Source organism: Nicotiana tomentosiformis, chromosome 5, assembly GCF_000390325.3.
Source record: "Nicotiana tomentosiformis chromosome 5, ASM39032v3, whole genome shotgun sequence".
Lineage (NCBI taxonomy): Eukaryota > Viridiplantae > Streptophyta > Magnoliopsida > Solanales > Solanaceae > Nicotiana > Nicotiana tomentosiformis.
The window spans coordinates 47,340,354-47,360,748 of NC_090816.1; the positions used below are offsets into that span (position 1 = coordinate 47,340,354).

The window sequence follows — 20,395 nt, forward strand, 5'->3', positions numbered from 1 at the left end:
GCACGTTCATTCCTCAAAAATGCGAATAAATTATGATGCGATCCTTCTAGGGTCGTAGACCCCTTTGGACTTAGGCATAGTCATACTATCAGACTTAATATACCAAGGATATTAAGTTGACCTACGTTTATAGAAAACATGATTTCTCTAAAACAAATCATAACATGTTAGGCTTTATGGAACAAGAGTAGGTTGCCTAGACCAAATGTTCCCCCAAGCGGACAACTTGGAAGTGGAAAGTCTGTGACCGTCGGCGTACCGCTGACCGACCTACCTACAGAACTTTCCCTTAGAAGGAATTTTGAGAGTGCACGGCCGTGAAAACACGCAATCGCTACAAGTGTGCTAGAGTAAAAATTTCCAAGTGGAGGAAATATGAACATGATGACAGTTATCAAAACGGTAACACATAGCAAATATAGTTGAAAGCGATAAATGTAAATTAAATGCGATCAATAAAATTTAAACAAACAAATAAGAGAGATAGTTAAAATATGTTAAACTAATAAAAGTAAAGAAAATAAGTAGATACGCAATATAACAAATAAAGTAAAGGGAGTAGGATATGCATGAAAAGCAAAACAAAGAATATTTTTTTAAAAACAAACAAACAAATAAGGGAAGGTGGGAGAGGATGTTCATTAAAAACAAAGCATGCTTCAAAGTAAACAAATAATGGAAGGAGAAAGAGGATATGCATAAAATATAGACAACTAAGGAAAAGAGGATGTGCATGAAAGTAAAAAATAAATAGTAATTGAAATATGAACAATTAAGGAAAAGAGGAAGAGGATGTATATGAAAAGCAAATCATGCTTCAAAGTAAACAAATAATGGAAGGGGGAAGAGGATATGCATAAAATGTAGACAACTAAAGGAAAGAGGATGTGCATGAAAGGAAAAAATAAATAGTAATTGAAATATAAAAATTAAGGGAAAGAGGATGTACATGAAGAGTAAATTAAAATATAATCATCAAGTAAACAAAGATATATACGAAAGAAGGTAGAAATAAAAACATTATATGCATTAAACAAATAATGAAAAAAAATAACTAAATTTACTTAAAGACACTTATGAAAAATAAACAACCAAGGGAATAAAGAGAGGGATATACAAAGAAAGCCACAAACAAAACAGTAATATTACAAGACGCATATAAAGAAAAACGTATAAAATAAGAAAGTAAATCAAACGATCACACAAAAATCCCACATAGAAATAAAATCCGTTATGGTAAGAACCTAAGTATCCCCAGCAGAGTCGTCATGTTATCGCACCCCATTTTCTTGCGAAAGTTGGCTTCGACATGTGACAACTCTTTTAAATGGGTATTAAAAGAGAAGAGTCGCCACCTAATGATTTTTAAGGTGCGTTATGGCACCTATTTGCGTATAACTCTGTTTGACTAGTCAACACCACCAAAGATCGGGTAAGAGCTCAAATTACCTCGGAGAGAAGGTGTTAGGCACTTTTCAAGGTCCACAACTATGGGTCCCGACCGAATTTTAAATGATAACTATGTGGATTATATGATAACTAAATTGCAAGTTAGTAATCTATATTAAATGATGTGAGTCGTCTATTAATTATCCTAAGTGAGATAGGCATGAAAAAGGAGAAAGAACAGCTTCTAGCAATAGGTAAAAGAAAGGAAGTTTTTTATAAAATGAATCGCACATAAAGTTGTATGACAATAGTCATTTAAAAAATATATTAAGGGGTAAGAGAAAATTTGGGCGAAAGTGAAAACGAGTTTTTATTACTAATAAAAATAACCTTTACATAGAAACCATACAGATTCAAGTAATAGTATAAAACTATTGGATACAAAAAGTAAAGCGTAACTAATCTAGCAACAAATATGAAAATAGAGTATGACGTGATTATTTAGTAAAAGGGGAGCCTAAGCTTTTACACCTAATGGATCAACTCTCGTGCAAAGCCTGCTAAGACTTTTATAGCCAAAAGTGCAATGGCTATTCGGGCAATTTGTGTATCATGTCCGGTACCCTCATTAGTATTTTCAAGTTGTTACCTAAAGCGCATTATTCGATTCTAACACGCATCTTAATTCAATATTACTCGTCCCTTCCTATAGTCCAAGAGGCTTTGGATACTATTCTAAAGGAACAACAAATATGAAAATAGAGTATGGCGTGATTATTTAAGTAAAAGGAGAGCCTAAGTTTTTACACCTAATGGATCAACTCTCGTGCAAAGCCTGCTAAGACTTTTATAGCCAAAAGTGCAATGGCTATTCGGAAAATTTATGTATCATGTCCGCTACCCTCATTAGTATTTTTAAGTTGTTACCTAAAGCGCATTATTTGATTCTAAATCGCATCTTAATTCAATATTACTCGTCTCTTCCTATAGTCCAGGAGGCTTTGGATACTATTCTAAAAGGATGGTTCTAGACTTAAGAAAAATCTTAAGTTTTTATTTCTATTCTTATTAGCATCACATAAAAGGAGCACATTGGATTTTACACAAGTAACACATAAGGCAAGTAAGGGTTCATGTTGGCCTCCGAATTAATTAAGTAATTGTTAATGTAGTAAAAAATGGTCAAGTGTACTCTAAAATATGACAAGTCTTCTTGAATAATACTCATGATATAAGCATACATATAAAGAAGTGATTAGATCTAAAGAAGTAAAAAAAATATGAAGCAGACGTTGGGCTAAATTAAAACGAAGTTTTGAATTAATTAAAAGGAACATAAAAAAAAGTGAAGGCTTAGAAGTTTTGGTCAAAGACAAATGACAGTCTTTATCTTTTAAAGTGAGCCCAACATACTAGTAAGAAAACGTTACTAAGGACCAAGACGCCACAGAAAGCTCAAATGCAAAAGCTATCCAATTTAACGTGTTAACATATTTTCAAGAAGAAATGAAAGCAAATAACAGCAGGTAATCACATTACACACAAGCATGAAATATCCCTTATTCCAAGTAGCCCCGTTTCACTATTACATTCAGTTATTACATGCTATCTAAGTAGAGCTTATAACTAGAGCCTAGGAAATTAACTAACTGAACTTCAAACTTTGGTAGACTCCTCGTAGACTCTTATGAGCTTTCCTAATCCCCTTGTTACTCCAAACTCAAGTCTGAAGAGTTGAACTTTGGCCAAATCTATCAAGTCTAGGCCCCTGCAACCGAACAGAAGCAACAAACGCACAAAGAAAGCAGACAACTTGGACTATTTTCCAAAGAAACAACTTTGCTATTATTAGTTAAAGCATTATCTTCTAAACACATAATCTATAGGTGAATATGTCCAAGTTAAACCAAGTCAAGGAGAAAAACAACACTAGAAATTTCAAATTTGACACAGAAGCCTGAATGAATGGCGTAGGTCCTAAAAAACATGATATTTAAGTGATTGAATTGAACTCAAACATCCCAGCTTGTAGTATTCAATCCTACAAAATGATATTTAAGCATAAAGTCATGATATCAGAATGATTAAAATCCTAATAACATGGTAGCTCTTTAGGATAAGTCTAATAGTGAGAACAACAACAACAACAACAACAACAACAATAATAATAATAATAATAATAATAATAATAATAATAATAATAATAATATTAAAGTTGTAGTACTTGTTATAATACATAAAAAAAATGCTTATAAATATTATTATGACTCTTAAATAAAATAGTAGCTCATTAGCATAATATGGAGTAAGGATAGATAAAATTGGGTGTCAACAGACCTCACATGGGACACCATACAAATAGTGCCGCCAAATCTTCAGCGCATGAGATAACTCTGCTAGAAACATAATCTAAAGTACCTCTCCACTCTAACCTAAACTTGGCATTGCCAATTTCATCATCTTGGCGTGACAATCAAGGGTAGCATGATTGGGCGACAACCAGTCCATGCCCAAAATAACATTATAATCTACCAAACTGAGCAACAATAGATCAGCTCGGTATAAACACTACTAAGAACAACTAAACACGACTGATACGCATGGTCAACAACAAGGGCATCTCCCATATGTGTGGACACATAGACACGAGAACTGAAAGAATCACGGGATACACCCAAATATGGAGCAAAGTAAGATGACACATAGGAATAAGTGGAGCCTCGATCAAATAAGACCGATGCATCTATATGATAGACCGGAACAATACCTATGATGACTGAGTTAGATGCAACTGCCTCCATCCTAGAAGGAAGAGCATAATATATCGCCTGGCCTCCCCCTCTACGGCGACCTCTACCTGCTCGACCTCCACTTCTTGCTGGTTATGCAGGTGGAGTTGCAACTGGTGCGGTGACCATGGACTGAGAAGCCTGAGGACCCGGGGGAATATGCGGAGCTTGAGTAGTCTGTGGAGGTGAACCCTCCCGAGTCTGGGGCAATCCCTCACCATGTGACGAGTGTCACCACACTTAAAACAAGCTCTCGGAGGACGTGGCTGTTGTGACTGGCTCGGGCCTGATCTACTGGACTGACCGCTGAAAGCACCTTATGCAGGAGGTGCACTAGACAATGGTGGTGCATAATGGGGAACCTGGGGCCTAGGAGTGGCCGGAATACCGCTGAAAGATGGAAGTGCTGAATGAACAGGGCGACTCACATAACCCCTACCATGCGAGTTGCAACTGGGGCACATGCACCACTGTATGTGCCATAATCTCGAGGCCTCTTGGCCTCCATGTCCTCTCTCTCTCAGGCCCACATACCCTCCAATCTCCTAGCGATCTCCACTACCTGCCGGTATGCGATGTCCATCTCTAGCTCCCGGGCCATGCTAAATCTGATACCAAAAGACATCACAAGGAACTCGTAATGACCATAATGAATCTTGAAGTCACTCTTCGGGATGTATGGTTCCCGAATCTTCAACTGATGATAGCCTAAACACAAGCCAATCTTGGAGAACACCCTGGCACCCTTAGCTGATCAAATAATTCATCAATATGTGGTAATGGATACCTGTTATTCAATGTAACCTTGTTCAACCGGTGATAATCAATGCACATGTGCATAGAACCATCCTTATTCTTTACAAACAAGACCGGAGCACCCCAAGGTGATACACTGGGCCGAATAAAACCCTTATCAAGAAACTCCTGCAACTGCTCCTTTAACTCCTTCAACACTAGTAGGGCCGTACGATATGGATGAGTAGAAATGGGCTGACTGCCAGGTAGAAAATCAATACCTAAATCGATATCCATGTCAGGCGGCATGCCCGGAAGTTCCGCCGGGAATACATATGGATAATCCCTTACTACCAGAACTGACTCGACGGTAGGAGTATCAACACTAACATATCTCACATATGCTAGATACGCATCACATCCCTTCTAAACTATCTGCTGAGCCTTTAGAAATGAGATAACTCTGCTAGAAACATAATCTAAAGTACCTCTCCACTCTAACCTAAACCTGGCATTGCCAACGTCATCGTCTTGGCATGACAATCAAGGATATTATGATAGGGCGACAACCAGTCCATGCCCAAAATAACATCATAATCTACCAAACTGAGCAACAATAGATCGACTTGGGTATAAAAACTACTAAGAATAACTAAACATGGCTGATACGCACGGTCAACAACAAGGTGCATCTCCCACATATGTGGACACATAGACACGAGAACTCAAAGAATCACGGGATACACCCAAATATGGAGAAAAGTAAGATGACACATAGGAATAAGTGGAGCCTCGATCAAATAAGACAGATGTATCTCTATGATAGGCCGGAACAATACCTGTGATGACTGAGTTAGATGCAACTGCCTCCGTCCTAGTAGGAAGAGCCTAATATATCGCCCGGACTTCCCTCTAGGGCGACCTCTACCTGCTCGACCTCCACTTCTAGCTGGTTATGCAGGTGGAGTGACAACTGGTGCGGTGACCATGGACTGAGAAGACTGAGGACCCGGTGGAATATGCGGAGCTTGAGTAGTCTGTGGAGGTGAACCCCTCCCGAGTCTGGGGCAATCCCTCACCATGTGACGAGTGTCAGCACACTTAAGACAAGCTCTCGGAGGACGTGGCTGTTGTGACTAGCCCGGGCCTGATCGACTGGACTGACCGCTGAAAGCACCCCTTGCAGGAGGTGCACTAGACAATGGCGGTGCATAATGGGGAACCTGGGGCCTAGGAGTGGCCGGAATACCGTTGAAAGCTAGAAGTGCTGAATGATCAGGGCGACTCACATAGCCCCTACCATGCGAGTTGCAACTGGGGAACATGCACCACTGTATGTGCCATAATCTCGAGGCCTCTTGGCCTCCCTCTCCTCTCTCTCTCTCGGTCCCATATACCATCCAATCTCCTAGCGATCTAGCTCCCGGGCCATGCTAAATCTGATACCAGGGTTGAGCCCCTCGATAAATCGACGGACTCGCTCTCTAACAGTAGCAACCAAGGCTGGTGTATGCCTGGACAAATCACTGAACCAGACTGCATACTCCGATACGGTCATAGAACCCTGGCGCAACTACTCAAACTCTGTGCGAAATGAATCTCTGAGACTCTGGGAAACAAACTCCCTCAAGAACATATCTGAGAACTAATCCCAGATGAGCGAAGCTGCCTCGGTCGGACTACCTAACGCATACGCTCGAAACCACTGATAAGTCGCTCCCATAAGATAGAATGTAGTGAAAGCAAACCCACTAGACTCCATAATACCCATAGTACGGAGGATACGATGGCACTCCTCAAGAAAACCCTGGGCATCCTCTGAAGCCAAACCGCTAAAAGTAGAAGGGTGGTATTTCTTGTACCTCTCGAGTTTGAGCTGCTCCCCCTCAAAAGTTGTTGCCTTAATCTCTGGCTGAACTGGGGTGACAGACTGCACTGGCATGACCTATGGGACCTAGTCAACCTGAAGCCGTTGCTCTGGGGTACGGGCGGCGGGAGTTTATGCTCCTCCCCTGGCCTGAGATGTGGCAGGAGCAAGTGGGATCAACCCTGCTTGAGCTAAAGTGCTGAACATGCTCAGAAACTGGATGAGGGTCTCCTGAAGTGCTGGGGCAGTAGCAGGCATCTCAGGTGCATGCTCTCCAACTGGAGCTACTGGTGGCTCTTCTGTAGCAGCTCGTGTAGGTTCTCTAGCTACACCACGTGAACATCCTCAGCCTCTATCCCGGCCCCAGCCTCTCACGGCTTTAGCAGGGGCGCGGGTGTCTGTTTATCCGATCTGGTTGTACGTGTCTTCACCATCTATGAGAGAATAGAAAGACAGAAATTTAGAATCCCGAAGTCAACAAACTCGCACGATAAGGAATCAAAAAAGTGAAGCTTTTCCTAACAATTCCATATCCCCCCAAAGATAAGTACAGATGTCTCCATACTGATCCGCGAGACTCTACTAAACCCGCTTGTGACTCATAACACCTATGAACTTAGAGCTCTGATACCAACTTGTCTCGACCCTAATTTTACTCCATAGGATGTCATGATGACACCTAGTTTCTAAGACTAGGTAAGCCTAACAACATGCAGAATAATTAAAATAAAAATAGATATAAGTTTCAAAATCAACAGCTAAAATAAAATAACGTTACAACTCAGCATAATACTAAACTTGAGACCTGGTGTAGTACAAGTCACAAGCTCTAAGTATGAATACCGAATAATCCTATACATAATGTCTATACGTAAAGGATAATGAAATAAGAGATCTAGAGAGAGGGGGACTCCGAGGCCTGTGGACGCCGGCACGTATACCTTGAAGTCTCCGTACAAGAATCTCGACTAATGCCTAGGCTAGTAAGAAGTGCATGGATCTGCACAAAAAGACATGTAGAAGAGTAGCATAAGTACACTACAACGGTACCTAGTAAGTTCCAAGCCTAACCTCGGTAGAGTAGTGATGAGGTCAGGTCAGGGCCCTAGTGAAAATAATAAAAGGCTAAACAAATGTAGGCAGTGTAATAAAGACACCAATAAAATTGAAACAACGAATAGTATAACAAGTTTAGCTACACAGAACTAAGCAAATACTACAACATGGAGAAAGACAATTAATAGTATGCTAAGGAAACAATAATCAAATACAATTACCAAAAAATGGGGAAATGTCAAAAAGAGTCACTACCGAGGTACCGCCTCGTAGTCTCAGATCAAAAAATAAATCACAATCTTTCCGTATATCACCGCGAGAGCCTTTACATGTAGTTTTAAAAATTATTTTTTCCGAAATAGCATCCCACGTTTTAGCCCACCTTATCACACCGCATGGCTTTTAGTAGTTCCCCTACTAACCACGCGTATCAAGCTCACCTTATCTCACCGCATGTGTTTCAACACCCAGACCTTATACCACTGCATGCATATCAATATCATAACATATCACAAATTGCACCTCAAGTGCCCAATATCACAAGTTACTAGAGAAACCAAACAATAACAGATTTCACAATAAGAAGCCCACGACTCAGCCATAATGTACACAAAGTCTCAACAATAATAATTGGAAGAATAACTCAATGGAATGATATTTTACAACTTAACACTTTGCCCCTATAGGAATCACTCCTTTGCAACTCAATACCAATTTCAATAACAAGATAATCCAAGAAATAATGATTTCAAGTCAGAATTCAACAGTTAAATAATGAATACAAAATAAGGAAATAAGAATTTCAACTAAACATGTAGAGCAATTAGCAAGTAAGAGTTAAGAAAAGTAGTTATGTGAAATTAGACTAAATATGATGACTATAACATGTTAAGGTAACTCAATTAAAGCAGAAAAAGAATCTACATAGCTAAAAATCAGAAATTTTATCATTTAGCCCGTGTACACACTCGTCACCTTACGTACACGGCTTTCACATATTACAATTATCACAATAATACCAAATCCTAAGGGGAAATTCCCCCAATAAAGTTAGGCAAGCCACTTACTCAAACCACGCTAAGTCAATCCACTAGAAGGCCTTTCCCATGATTTTTCAACTCTGAACGGATCGAATCTAGACAAAACAATTTCATTATATAAATATAACTATAGAAAACTAATTCAAACAATGAAATTACGATCTTTGTAAAGAATTAAAAAATCGACCCAAAAAGTCAACCCGGTCTCGCGCCTCAAAACTTGACCAAAATTATAAAATCCGAATACCCATTTGAAATCGAGTGCAACCATACAATAATTACCCAAATCTGACCTTAATTCGCCTTTCAAAACTCAAAAAATTAGCCTAAGGGGTTTCTACCATTTCCCCCCAAATTCCAACTCCAAAACACTAATTTGATGATGAAATCATCAATAGATTCATATAAATTAATCAAAAAACGAGTTAGAATTTCTTATCTCAAAGTTCTCTCTGAAAATACCTCAAACATTTGCCTCAAATTGATCTCTCTAAGTCCAAAATGGATTATGAATCAAAACCCTCGAATTTCATATTTCTGCCCAGCGATCCTCGCATCTGCGGCCTTTGTGCCGCTTCTTCGATGCCGCACCTACGGAAAAATTCTCACAGGTGTGGATTTCACTTAAGTCCAATGAATCTGCTTCAGCGGAAAATGACTCGTATCTGCGCATGCGCACCTACGTCGAAAGCGTCGCACCTGTGACCATTGTCGCTCCTGCGCTCTTCTCCATTGCATAAGCGATGTCGCTTCTGCAGAACGTTTCCTGCTCCTACGACCCCAGCTGAGCATGACCAGATCCACATCTACGACCAAATGCTCACTTTTGCGAGTTCGTACATGCGACCAATCCCTCCGCAGGTGCGGTGACACCAGAACAACCCAGCTTCAATAGTCTCAAAAATTCAAACTTGTTCCAGATTCGATCCGAATCACACACGGGCCCTCCGGGACCCCGTCCGAATATACCAACAAGTTTGAATACATAGAACGGACCTACGCAAGGCCTAAAATCACATCAAACAATGTGAATTCTGCGAATCATAACCAAAATTCAAGCCTAAGAACTATGAACTTCCAATTTTCGAATCTGATGTCGATTCATACTGAATCAACTCCGATTGACTTCACAATTCGCACACAAGTCATATTTGACATTACAGACCTATTCCAACTTTCAAAATCAGGATCCGATTCCTAAAATAAATAAAGTCAATTCCCAATCAAACTTTCCAAAATCTTCCATTTGCCAACTTTCGCCAATTCACGCCGAAACGACATACGGACCTCCAAATCAACATACGGACACGCTTACAAGACCAAAATCACCCTACGGAGCTATTGGAACCGTCAAAACTCTATTCCAGAGTCATCTTCATAAAAGTCAAACTATGGTCAACCTTTACAACCTAAACCTCCAACTTAGGGACTATGTGTCCCATTTCACTCTAAAACTTTCCGGACCCCGAAACCAAGCACCCCAGGAAGTCACATAACTACAATTTAATATAAATGAGGTAATAAATAGGAGATCAGGACTAATGCACTCAAAATGATCATCCAAGTCGTTACACTAGTAAGTTTGTACTCCAAATATTACAGATTTTATCAACTGAAGACTGCCTCCATAAGATAGGAATTTGGAAAACGAACACTTCATCCTAGCTATAATTCTTTTAATAAGATGCATACATTGGGTCACTGAGAGCTTTTTGGGAACCCCCAAATATTTGAAAGGTAGATCCCCCAAGGAATATCCTAAGAGCTGCACTATGTCTTGCTTAATGTCCTCTGTCACACCAGTTATGTAAATGAAGCATTTGGTAGCATTAGCCTGTAGACCTGAAGCTTGTGAGAATGCTTGAAAAGCATAGTTAAATAACCTAATGGACTCCTTATCTTCTCTATAGGACATAAGTAAGTCATAAGCAAAGCAAATATGAGTGACTCTTAGTTTCCTACACTTTGGATGAAAATTAAAATCTCCATTTATGATCAATTGATTCATCTCCCTTTGCAAATATTCCATAGTTATGACAAAGAGGTAGGGGGACATATGGTCCCCTTTTCGGATTCCTCTTTGCCCAGGAAAAGGCTTTAGTGAGTCATCATTAATTACCAGAGAATATGAAATAGTAAATATGTATTCCATAACCCATTGCACAAATTTGTGAGAAAAGCCAAGATCAACCATGACTCTTCTGATAAAACTCCATTCCAATGTATCGTAAGCTTTCCTAAGGTCCTATTTTAATAGACATCTAGGAGATAAGCATTTCCTACCATAGCCTTTGAAAATTTCATGTCTGAAGAGTATGTTGTCCAAGATAGATCTGCCTTTTATAAAAGCTGATTGGGAATGGCTGACAATATCACCAACAACTTTGTTGAATCTTCTAGTTAACACTTTGGCTATGATCTTGTACAGAGTTGTACAACATGCAATTGGCCTATAGTCCTTTACTTGAGTTGGTGAAGGAATCTTAGGCACTAGAGTGATTGCATTATAATTGATAGCATGTAGCATCCTGCCAGTTTGGAAGAAGTAATGCGCAGCTGCATAGACATCCTCACTGACCACCTCCCATTGCTTGAGGAAAGATTCAATAGGATAAACATATATTCTAGGTGCTTTGTCTAGGGGCATTTCCTTTATGGCTTACAAAATTTCATCATTTGTTACCTCTTGCACCAGTTGACATTGTTGCTGATAGTTCAAACAAGTGCCATTTTTGATTATCTCTGAGTTAGAGCAAGGTAGTTCTAAAGCCCTATTCACCATAAGCCCAGTAAAGAAGGATATGAATTCCTTTTTTACCAATTTGGGGTCTGTGAGTTTGATATCACACTCAGTATAATCTGAAGTGATAGTGTTCCTGGTAGTTCTCATCTTCCACTTTGCATGAAACTATATGGAGTTAGTATCTCCACTAGTAATCCAGGTTGCCCTGGATTTTTATCTTAGGACCTGTTCTTCTATATAGCTCCACTTCTCCACATCAAGTAAAATTTGTCTTTCTTTGTCAATAAAGAGTTGGACCTGTGGTTGGTGCTTGCGATTTGCTTGTATTACTTCTAGTTCCTCTCTCAGTTGCTCAAGCGTTTGTTTGTCTGATGCCATGTAGGTTTTCAGTTCCTTTAAGTTATCCTTTAGAAGGTGTAGCTTCCTCACACTTGATGTATAGGATCACCCCTCACTGTCGAGTGCCAAGTACCTTCAACCTTTTTTCTAAACTCAGTATGGTGTAGCACATTTGAGAATAGCTTAAAAGGCTTAGGGTGGAGCTGAATCCTTGCACCATAGTGGATAAGAATTAATGAATGGTCTGATACTGAAGGATTCATGTAATTAGCTTCAATGTGTCCATATTTCTGCATCCAGTGATAGTTCCCAAATGACTAGTCAATTTTACTGTACACCCTGCTAGTGCCATGTTGCTTGTTGCCTTGTTACTGTATTTGGTTTCCAATAAATCCCAATTCATTCCACAAAGAATCTCTTTAATGAAGATCATTCTTCCCATATACAATAGTCAGATGAGTAGAGAAACCAGTAGTAGTCTCCTCAACTATACAATGGATTAGTTGTTCAGTTATGTTAATAATCTGGACTCTAAGGTGTCTCTTCCATAGTAACCATATCCTCCCATTCACTGCATAAGGTAATTGCAGCATGCTTCCCAACCAGGTACTACTTTATTCAGAATGTTTTTGGATTTTGGTTCTTTAACTCTGGTTTCAATTCATCTAATGAGATCCATTTTATTCTTATTCAAAAAGAGCTTTAACTCTTTTGGTTTTAAGGGCTTGTTAATCCCTCTAATGTTCCAAGTTGCTATAATCATGGGGGCTTATGCCCATTCTCCTCAGAAGTAGAAGTTGCAGCCTCCAGAGCAGAGTTCATGTTAGTGGTGGCTACTATAATGTCATTATCGCTTCTTCCATTCCTATCAGATGAATTACTTGCCTCAGGTGGTCTCTTACTTTGATCAGCCTTGAATAGCATCTGATTTGTGGTAGTAAACTCATTATCCTCTTCAGCAGAAGGTTGTTTGGAAATGTCAATTTGAGCTTTGTTTGTTGTTTCAACAGCTGCTTTTACTTGCCATTCCATTTTTTGCAGATTCCTTTTACTGCTTCTTTTCCTCCTCTGTTTAGGCTCTTGGAACTTCTCCTTCTCTTGGTGCTCATGCTTTCAACAATTGTCTGCTGCGTGACCAAATCGCATACAGTCAGTGCAAAACTTTGGCCTTCAATCATATCACATAGGCTGATAAAATACTCAGGTCGGTGTATCAACGTCCAGACAGTCTAACAAAGGTTGGGAGACAACCACCTCGACCAAAACCCTTGCGCATGATATTTCTCCATGCTTGCTATGTAATTATCAGTATGCAAAGGTTTACCCACAACACTAGCCACCTTGCTAAGTGCTTCAGTTGACCAATAACCTACGGGGAGACCAGGAAAAGTAACCCATAGGGGGGTTACTGTAATGCATTCCGGATTAAAGATGAAGTAAATTTTCCAATTCTAAAGGATGAATGGTTTATTGTGATAGGTATAAGGTCCAGATTTCAACACAAGATCACATTCCTCAATAGTATTGAACTTGAAGATGTAATATCCTTCATCGTGCAACATATACCGTGGTTTAGAGACAAACCCCCATACATTGGTCACATAATTGTCCATTGAGTTCATGTATGGATTATCGCCAATCATGTACCCAATTAGGGCAGATTTCCAGTAGCTCTCCTAAGCTTTAATGTCAATTTCCTCAATTTTGACATTGATTTTCCCATCCCTAGTAATTGGTGGAATATAGGTAAGAGACTTACCCATTTGAGCGTTTCGATTGTTCCTACCGTCATCCGCAAGGGTTCACTATTCAGAAGATGCCGCTACAGAGAATTGGAGTCGGCGTGCTTCTAATTCCTCCTTTATGCTTGTAGTAATCCCTTTTGTTTGTTCACCTCGTTCTCCGTCCGGGGGATCTCAGGTTCATCAATTTCTTCCACAATTGTTAACATTGGGGAAGAAAACTTCCAAATGTTATCGGTGTTCGTTGAGTTTGAATCTCCACTTCTGGTGTTGCCATAACTTCCGGTTGTATCTGAGCCGGAAAAGCATTTTTCGGTGTCGGGGCATTGTTCCGGGTGTACGCTAGCAAGCTGAGCTAAACATGCGCCGAGAGCATTCCTAGCCTCAATAACCATCCACGAACGAAAATGTTTGTCATGAAAAATGTTTTCCTGGAAAATATTTTTCTGAAAAATAAGTGATTTTATTACTTATTTTTCATTGTTTGGTTGGTGTGTGAAAAATAATTTTCGAAAATATTTTCTAGTGTTTGGCTAGAGAGTAGAAAATATTTTTTAGAAAAATAATTTTTTATGGTACTCTTCTCACCCCTCCCCTACCCCCAAATCCCTATGTTTCATGTGCTCACCCAATCCCCCAAATACCGAACGTTTTTAGGATTCTATTTTCTATAAGAATTTGATCATTCTTTTATAAAATTCTAAACCCAAATGAATTAATGTGGTGCTTTACTTTTTTACACAAGAACATCATTGAAATTTGAGCTCCATAACTAAAGAAAATACTTTTTTTATTCTTGAAAAGAAAATACTGATTTTGTTGAAATGAAAGAAAATAATTTTTCTACCTCATGAAAAGAAAGTGTTCATTTTGTTGAAATGAAATAAAATACTTTTTCTACATCATGAAAAGAAATATCCATTTTATTGAAATTAAAAAGAAAGTACTCTATCTATAACATGAAAAGAAAATAGTTTTAATCATCTTTCTATTCAGGGTGGGGGTGGGTGTGGGGGTAGGGGGTAGGGCAGGGGATTGGGTGGTGGTTGGAGGGGGTGAGGGTGGGGGAAGGGGTAGGTCTGGGTGGGTGGGCGATCGGGGTAGGGGGTAGGGGTGGGGTGGGGTGGGACGTGAGGGTGGATTGGTGGGGGTTTGTAGGGATGGGAAATACGGTGGGGAAGATTGAAAAAGAGTTTTGAAAAATATTTTTTCTTCTCTTGATAGAGAAAATATTTTCCTTCAATTGGAAGAAAATAAATTCATGAGGAAAATATTTTCCAAAACATTTAAGCCAACAAAACATGAAAAAATTGAAAAATATTTTCCTTCCTACCAAATACACCCTAAATTGACTACATTTCAAATACAATCAAGCCTAACCAAATCGACCCCAATTCAAATGCAGAGACTCATTTCTGGAAATTTCCTTCGTCTACCATTCAATAAATAGGTGAGAGATGTAATCTACATAATATAGGAGTCAATGTAACGGATGTATGAAATATTTATCTTATACTATTATATTATATTTGTATATCTATACAATATACAATATATTGTATATATAAAATCTGTTATAGCATACTCATTATATATATATATATATACAATGAATATGCTATAACAGATTTTATATATACAATATATTGTATATATATTTTAAAAGGCATAGGCGTAAAAGGCGTAAGTGTAAGGCGAGACATTTTACATATGTCTCAGCGAGGCATAAGCCCCATGGATATTTAATTTATAATATTTCATAAAATAATATAATTACAGTAAATATTTATAAATAGGTAAAATTACATAAAAATTGAAGAAAACTATAAATATGTGAAAAAGTATATATATGTGCTCCATCCCACAAAAAACTAGTCAAAACAATCTATTATATGCTACTTACAAGCACAAGTAAACCCTCTAATATTCCAAGTTGCTATAATCATGGGGGCTTACGCCCATTCTCCTCAGAAGTAGAAGCTACAGCCTCCAGAGCAGAGTACCTGTTAGTGGTGGCTACTCTAATCTCATTATTGCTTCTTCCATTCCTATCAGATGAATTACTTGCCTCAGGTGGTCGCTTACTTTGATCAGCCTTGGATAGCATCTGATTTGTGGCAGTAACCTCATTATCCTCTTCAGAAGGTTGTGACAGCAGAAGGTTGTTTGGCAATGTCAATTTGAGCCTTGTTTGTTGTTTCAGCAACTGCTTTTACTTGCCATTCCATTTTCTGCAAATTCCTTTTATTGCTTCTTTTCCTCCTCAGTTTAGGCTCTTGGAACTTCTCCTTCTCTTGGTGCTCATGCTTCCAACAATTGTCTGCAACGCGACTAAATCGCATACAGTCAGTGCAAAACTTTGGCCTTCAATCATATCGCATAGGCTGATAAAACACTCAGGTCGGTGTATCAACGTCCAGACAGTCTAACAAAGGTTGGGAGACAACCACCTCGACCAAAACCCTTGCGCATGATATTTCTCCATGCTTGCTATGTAATTATCAGTATGCAAAGGTTTACCCACAACACTAGCCACCTTGCTAAGTGCTTCAGTTGACCAATAACCTACGGGGAGACCAGGAAAAGTAACCCATAGGGGGGTTACTGTAATGCATTCCGGGTTAAAGATGAAGTAAATTTTCCAATTCTAAAGGATGAATGATTTATTGTGATAGGTATAAGGTCCAGATTTCAACACAAGATCACATTCCTCAATAGTATTGAACTTGAAGATGTAATATCCTTCATCGTGCAACATATACCGTGGTTTAGAGACAAACCCCCATACATTGGTCACATAATTGTCCATTGAGTTCATGTACGGATTATCGCCAATCATGTACCCAATTAGGGCAGATTTCCAGTAGCTCTCCTAAGCTTTAATGTCAATTTCCTCAATTTTGACATTGATTTTCCCATCCCTAGTAATTGGTGGAATATAGGTAAGAGACTTACCCATTTGAGCGTTTCGATTGTTCCTACCGTTCAGAAGATACCGCAATAGAGAATTGGAGTCGGCGTGCTGCTAATTCCTCTTTTATGCTTTTAGCAATCCCTTTTGTTTGTTCACCTCGTTTTCTGTTGGGGGGATATCGGGTTCCTAATTTCTTCCACAATTGTTAACATTAGGGGGGAAGAAAACTTCCAAATGTTATCGATGTTCATTGAGTTTGAATCTCCACTTCTAGTGTAGCCAAAACCTCTGGTTGTATCTGAGCCGAAAAAGCATTTTTCCGGTGCCGGGGTATTGTTCCGGGTGTACGTTAGCAAGCTCAGCTAAACGTGCGCCGAGAGCATTCCCAGCCTCAATAACCATCCACGAACAAAAATGTTTGTCATGAAAAATATTTTTCTGGAAAATGAGTGGTTTTATTACTTATTTTTCATTGTTTGGTTGGTGAGTGAAAAATATTTTTTAAAAATATTTTCTAGTGTTTGGCTAGAGAGTAGGAAATATTTTTTAGGAAAATATTTTTTATGCTACTCTCCTCACCCCTTCCCCTTCCCCCAAATCCTTATGTTTCCCTATGTTTCATGTGCTCACCCAATCCCCCAAATACCGAACGTTTTTAGGATTCTATTTTCTATAAGAATTTGATTATTCTTTTAAAAATTTTAAACCCAAATGAACTAATGTGATGCTTTACTTTTTTACACAAGAACATCATTGAAATTTGAGCTCCATAACTAAACAAAATACTTTTTTAATTGTTGAAAAGAAGTACTCATTTTGTTGAAATGAAAGAAAATAATTTTTCTACATCATGAAAAGAAACTTAAGTGTATAACTAGACAACCATAAAATACTTTGATGGTATAAAAAAATAAGTTTGACGGTGTTTAGAAATTCTATTTTCTCTAAGAATTTTATTTTTTTAGAAAGAAACACCGTCAAACTTAAGTGTATAACTAGACAACCATAAGTCACACAATCAACCCTTAACCATCTTTGGCTCTCATTGTTGTGTTCGTTTCAACCATAAACACCGCCTGGTTTAATAAGTGCATAGAGAATTGGCCTTACAAAATTCTCCTTGAAGCGGCTTACACTTCACACTTACGTAGGTGATTCATAAACGTGTCATCCCGTAGATATACTATTTGATATACATCGTATCAAACTTAGAAATCATTAAAAAACCTTAACGCTTTATCCTTGGTACTGAATATTGTCTCATCACGAGAATTGACCAAAATTTTATTTGACAATGTTGAACCATCACTAATGACTTTGTTTGATCTCATGAACCTAGATCTTGGGATCTCCTAAGTATAAGATTCAGCTAGTTTAAAGAGTGCATTGGAGACTAAGCTTTTCCTACTGCTGTTTGAATTTAAGAAGGGTGGTTGGCATGGTTTCGGAATTGGTTGTCCAAATGTAGTTTAGCATTTGGACAACCTACCCCACTTTGAGGACTTTTAATGCCTCTTCTTGCGGAAAATCGCCTTTCAAGATAGGGTCTAATGCTTCAGTCACCTGATTTGTTGTATAGAGTTTCCACACCTGAAACCAAAATGACAAGTTCAAATATTTAATTTATTTACTGACAGGACTACTGTATTGAGAAATTTACAGCATTAATTCATACAGATTGCAGTAGAGAGCCAGTGTCATCCTCTGCCAAGGAAATGTTTGTTCTGCCACAAACAATTTCAAGAACAAGCACTCCATAGCTATTATACACATCACATCAGCCTTTTCTGTGAGCTGTCCTTTTACGAGGTACTCAGGAGCCATATATCCTCTGTATATACAACGTAAAAATCACCCATCAAGTAGTTAAAATAACACAATTGTGATGATAAGTATCTTACAATGTGCCAGCAATTCCAGTGCTAATATGAGTTTTATCGGCTGCAAGACACCGAGCAAGTCCAAAATCAGCAATTTTGGCATTAAAATTTTCATCGACAAGTACATTGGAGCTCTTGAGGAATGCAATGCCTTGTGCTGTTCCAACTATAATACGTAAACGTTCTTCCCAACTTAGAATCTTTATCTTGTTCTTATCTAGTACACCATAAATTCAAGAACTCAATCAGAAGATAATGCAGCATGTATTCCTAGTTGGATAAATAATAAATTACCAAGGACAATGAGGTATTGGTGTAGGCTCTTATTGGGCACAAACTCGTAAACGAGCAGGCTCTCGGGGCCTTCAATTCAATGCTGCAACCCAACAACTTGACAAGATTTTTGTGTTCAATTCCATGGATGAGGTTAACCTCATTGAAGAACTCATCAACCCATTGCCTTGTACTGAAAAATAGTCTCTTAACTGCAACAACCTTCCCATTAGGCAGAGTCCCCTTGTATACACAACAATTTCCTCCTTGCCCTAATTTTGTTGATGGATCAAAATAGTTTGTTGCTTTCTCAAGATTTTCATATTTAAAGTTAAAGCTGGACCTCTTGTAGGAACTCGATAGTTTTCCTAGATTAATGCCTAAAGTTCTGAGGTTTTGAGGTTTAAACTCTATGACGTCATGTCCTAAAGTTTGAGCGAAATTGTCTATTCTTTAAATACATTATAAACTGTGGATATATTTTAAACAATATGCTTAAAAATCGCTACCTAGTGACATTTCCAGTTACAGACTGCATTCCAGCCAAATCTTATATCAGCCCTTGCAGGCTAAACCCTAGCAAAAGCTTCTTGACCCATTAAACAGAGTGATGGATAAAGTTGCGAGTATGTTTAGGGACAATACGCGAATACTCAACAATAGCATGGAAATTGCTTATATATTCTTAGAATATAGCGAAACAAATAAAGTGAAGATTTTATAGTTTGAGAATGTTAAAGTACTAAAATTTTGTTTACGCCTAGTTAACTAAAAATTAAACAGCTAGGTCAAAACCCTAATAGTACATAAAAGCTTTAGGTAATGAGTGAGACAAAACTCAGAGGCAGCTACCGTTTTCTTTACTCTTTTGGTTGGAATCAAGAGACAATCTTCAAGCTTTTTCACAAACTAGTTTTGGGCGCGCGTTTTGCGTGTGTACTCATGAGTACACAATTCTTATAAATCAAATAAATATTATGATTCAAACAATATGCTTGAGTAATAAAATAAAGAAAATTAAAAATATAAGTTACTAAAAATAATGAATGTTAATTGTAATAGAGGGCGAAATCCCGCTCTACATAAGTTTTCAATGCCTTATTATGATTTCTGACATTGCCTAAAGTTAGGAGAATCATTACCCTACATATTCTAATTATAAATACTACATAAAACTAGATTTTTGACATACAATTGTTAAGTGTTCTTTTTATAAATACTTTAATAATTTGATGTTGAGTTTAAAAGTATAATGATGGTAAAGGGACGTTGTATGTGTTATAAGAAAAATCAAATTATGGTGGATGTCTACTCTTCCTCCATGATCTTCTTCTATGCTTAATGACATATTCAATGACATATTTCTATGCTTAATGACATATTCAATGACATATTGTTCTTCACTTTTCATGCCTATATAAAGGCCTTGTAATAGATAGGAAAATACAAACAATTGAAGAAGAAAATCTCTTCCTTCTCTCTATCTCCATTTCTTGTTCATGTTTTACTAAATTGCTTTTATTTCATAACAACATGTCTTGTTCATGTTTTACTAAGTTGCTTTTATTTTATAACACGTTATCAGTACGAATTGCTCATTTCATAATCTTCTATGTCAAAACTATGTA

The 20,395-nt window shown here is 38.1% G+C and overlaps 1 pseudogene; it reads right to left on the reverse strand.

The window, feature by feature from the left end:
- Positions 1-18,075: 18,075 nt before the first annotated feature.
- LOC108946377 (cysteine-rich receptor-like protein kinase 42) lies at positions 18,076-19,286 on the reverse strand (annotated as a pseudogene).
- Between the last annotated feature and the right edge of the window lie 1,109 nt (positions 19,287-20,395).